The sequence below is a fragment of the Citrus clementina genome, unplaced genomic scaffold (genome assembly GCF_000493195.1).
Source record: "Citrus clementina cultivar Clemenules unplaced genomic scaffold, Citrus_clementina_v1.0 scaffold_274, whole genome shotgun sequence".
In the NCBI taxonomy this organism is placed as follows: Eukaryota; Viridiplantae; Streptophyta; class Magnoliopsida; order Sapindales; family Rutaceae; genus Citrus; species Citrus x clementina.
This window is the reverse complement of record NW_006262358.1, coordinates 3,625-7,975: the sequence shown is the minus strand read 5'-3', so window position 1 is coordinate 7,975 and position 4,351 is coordinate 3,625. Positions and strand designations below refer to the sequence as shown.

At 33.2% G+C, this 4,351-nt stretch overlaps 1 non-coding gene across 1 annotated transcript; it reads left to right on the top strand.

Moving 5' to 3' along the window:
• The first annotated feature begins 1,510 nt into the window (after window positions 1–1,510).
• LOC112100699 lies at window positions 1,511–1,617 on the top strand. The gene has a single exon (XR_002907007.1). It is a non-coding gene; the product is annotated as a small nucleolar RNA R71 (small nucleolar RNA).
• Window positions 1,618–4,351: the final 2,734 nt, after the last annotated feature.

The following is a 4,351-nucleotide window of genomic DNA, read 5'->3' as shown; positions in this document are numbered from 1 at the left end:
TTGTCTCAAAGTCCAACACTATGAAATCCACTAGGAAAAAGAATTTATCCACTTTAACCAATACGTCTTCAATCTTGCCTTCAGGGTAAGCATGAGATCTGGCAGCATATTACCATGTCACTGTGGTTGGTCTGACTTCTCCAACTCCCAATTGCTTGAATTCTGATAATGTCATAAGATTGATACTTGCTCCCAAATCACAAAGTGTCTTGCCACTGTATTTAGTTCCTATAGAACAATGAATTGTGATACTTCCTAGATCCTTCAACTTCTGAGGCATTTTACTCTGAAGCATATGGCTGCATTCTTGTGTTTGACCAACTATTTCAAATTCTCCAAGCCTCATTTTTCTTGCCAATATACATTTCCAAAACTTTACATAATTTGGCATTTGTTCTAATGCTTCCACAAAAGGAATGTTGATATGCAGTTGTTTCAATACTTCCAAGAATTTACTGAACTGCTTGTCTTGCTTTCGCTTTTGAAATCTTTGTGGGAAGGGTGGTGGATGTGTAAATTGTTGTACTGCAGCAGACTATACAGATTGCTTTTCTCTTGCTCTATTATGGTCTGTTATTGTTGGTGCTGCAGCTACTTCCTCAACAAGCACTGAATCATTTTTTTTGCAGTTGCTATAGCTTAGCAACTCTCACCAGTGTGCTGGAAAAAGGGTTGTTGTGTCTCTTCTTTAATTTGAGTTTCCCCTTGGGTTGAATTAGGTTCCATTCTTCTTTTTGGTACTTTAACAAGAATATGAACATCCTTTCCAGGCTTTAAGTTAATCCCCTTACAATGCTCTTTTCCTTCTCTCTTTAGATCCTCTGTATTGTTTAGTAAATTGTCCTGAGGTAAGTTGCTCAATGCTGTAGCAAGCTGTCCAATCTTATTCTCCAAGTTTCTTAAAAATACAACTTGGCTTTAGACCACTACTTCAATCTTCACAATATACTCCTTAATTAGAGTTTCAAGGGAACTAAATTGATCATTACTGGTGTTTCTTTACCCTTAAAATTGCTGGTGAAAACCAGGTGGCTGAGCAAGTCTGTTATGTCCACTGGATGCTGCAGTATGCTGATTCTGATTGCTCCATGAAAAATTTAGGTGATGTCTCCATCCAAGGTTATAGGTGTTTGAAAATGGATTGCTTGGATTTTGTTTATTAAAATTGCCCACATAATTGACTGAAGCTGAATTCTTAGGACAATTATCATATAGATGTCCCTCTCCATAATAAACACAAGAGACTTCAGCAACTTGGTTAAATGTTGCTGGAACAATGGCCGTTGCTTTTACCATATTTGTCAATGAGGTTACTTGGGTTGTTAATGTTGTCAGTGCATCCACATTGTGTTCTCCTGCCGCTCCTCTCACTGTGGCTTGTCTAGTTGATGGCCATTGATAGTTATCCTTTCCAAAATTTCATAAGCCTCATTATATGAGTTAGACAATAAAGCCCCTAGTGCTTGAGTTCAACCCATTGTAGAAAGTTTCCAATTGTATGCAATAAGGAATACCATGATGAGGGCATCTCCTGAGTAACTCCTTGAATCTTTCTCATGCATCATACAAGCTTTCATCTTCAAGTTGATGGAAAGATGTGATCTCATTCTTCAACTTTGCATTCTTTGTTGGTGGGAAATATTTCATCAAAATTTTGTCAGCCAAATCATTCCATGTGGTGATGGAGTCTGGTGGCAAAGAACTCCACTGTACCAACTAAAATTGATTTCACAAAACACAATAAGCACCAATCCCCGGCAACGGCGCAAAAAACTTGCTGTCGATTTTCTAATGCTATTAGTGTCAATGTGAAAATGTAGACAACAAGTAATATAACGATAAAAATTCAAGATCGTCTCCACAAGGATTATTATTATAGGAATTGTTACAGTAATTTTATCAGTGCCATTCTTATTATAAATTAGAATTAAAACAAATTATTCAACTAATGAACTAAGGCAGATCTTATTGGGCTAGTCGGCAATGTGTTGCTTTAGGTCGTGTGGAATAGTTGCGGGAGTGATCTTGCATGATGTGTGGAGCTATAACAGTGCTGAGCATGGGCCAATCTATGGGCTCATGGAACTAGCGAACCTATTCTAGAATTTCGAGGAAGAGTACTCTGGTTAGTACTCTAAATTACCTTATTATATTTTGCACAAACAGAGGCATGTTAGTGAAATAATATCTAACCAACCCAAGAGGGGGGTGAATTAGGTTTCTAAAAATTATGCAATTCTTAATCAAAACTTAATGCAAATCTTAAACGAATCTAAAGCAATAATAAATAAATTAACCAAAATATAAAAAGATAAAGGAAGAGAGATTAAAACACAGAGAGTTTTACGTGGTTCGGCCAACCTTGCCTACATCCACGCCTCCAAGCACACCGAGCTTGGGCATTCCACTAGTCAAGCCTTCAAGAACACTTACAATTGACTTCTTAGGCGTTAATCAACCTTTACATCTAGAGATTATCTCCAATCTCTTAACCCAAGTGTATCCCCAATCTTTTAGAGAGATATGGAGAGAATAAACTTTGAAGATAACAATGAAATACATGACACATTTAAGGAAGAAAATATAATAGTATTAATAGAATCTATTTTAACCGGTCTTAAGATAATTCAAGATTGATGCAAAATAAATAACAGGACTCTAAACCGTCCATAATAAGTCTATTGATTAATAATAACAATAATAGTGATGTGAAATTTTTTATTCTGAATGCTCAATTTAGATTATAATATCTATGTGAAAGCATTGATGGCATGTACCTTGGTTGGGAAAATAGATTGGACACATGGACATATATGTTGGAAGAACAAATCTAGTTTATATCTCAAGAGAGACAATAAATTATAAATGCCGGTGCTATAGTATATTCAGGTTTTATAAATCTTTATAAATTTAATAATCATTTAGATCTTCATAATATTATAATAAAACTTTAAATATATATGTAGAAGAGATGGAAGAAGAAATCATCCAGTTATTCAAAATCAATTAAACAAAAATAGAAGGTAAAATCCTTGAATTATATAAATTATACAATTTCACATAAATTTTGCATATATTGCAAAACGGTCCTTGTGGCACTAATTATGGGACTAGTGTAGCATAAATACTAATATTGCTTTTTATTTTGTAAATTAATTGTTGCGTCATAATTTTTTTACATACAAATTTTATGTTTTAAAATATGATTTTTTTTTTGTATTTAGGGTTAATTTTACAATTTCATACTTTGTTCAATTATATGTACAAGTCCTTAACGTGTTGGTTGATGTTGAATATTCAAAGATCCACAAGCTATCAACGACAACGAATCAAATTAAACTAATTTGTTAATACATAATGACTAGGTTGTTTCCTATGCTTGTTAATGATGTAGGACGTTATTTTAGGATTTTAGAATTTTAATTTTTAGGTCTTTTGATATTTTCTTTTTTAATTAAAGTAAGTGTCTTAGTTTTCTTTTATTTATGTTATAATTATAATTTACTTTCTCTTTTTAAGCTAACTTAGGAAAATATATTTACTGTATTATAAATAAAGAGATCTTGTTATTACTTTATAACTTCAATTTCAGTTATTCAATTAAAAACCCCTCTTTTATAATTTCCTTTTGTATTATCTATTAAAAACCCCTCTTTTAAAGTTGTTTGATTAGAGCATCATCTAGCTTTGCTTAACGCAGTATTAAAAATCCCTTTGAGTTTAATCACACTTCGATTAGAGCGTAACTTTATCGCATTGACTTGATCCAGTACTTGAACGATATCTACTGTTTTGCTTCTGCTATGCCCAAGGAGAAAATTAATTTCACCGTGAGATAAGAGCATTAAAAGGAATTCATAAGAAATTTAAATTAAAGCTATGTTAAATATATCGCTAGCTACTTGTTTTTGGAGGAATTAAAACAATTAATAAGCTGCGAAGTGAAAATGAATAAATAAATGAAATGACGTTGAAAATAAGTCTCGCCGCCTGGATCCAAGGCCAAAACATTCATGATAAGTTAGGTAATTAAGTACATGTTTTCAAGCTCTTCATGAAGAATAACGTTATTGAAATAAATCACAAAGACCCCTGCGCAAATTATTACATTGATTAAAAAACAAAAAAGCCATATCTTTAACAGGATCGTGACTCTCGGACTGTTAATTACTTTATTCCCTGCTTGGCCAACAGCTGGCCACTAAACAAAATCATATAAATTTTAAATTTAGTCAAATTGGTCCCACTTGATGACATCCTTTTCATACATAAAATTGTTTAACGTCAAGGTTAAATATGAGAAGTTTGGTAGAGAAGGTAGAAAGGAAGTCTATATAAGGAGGGGAACGAG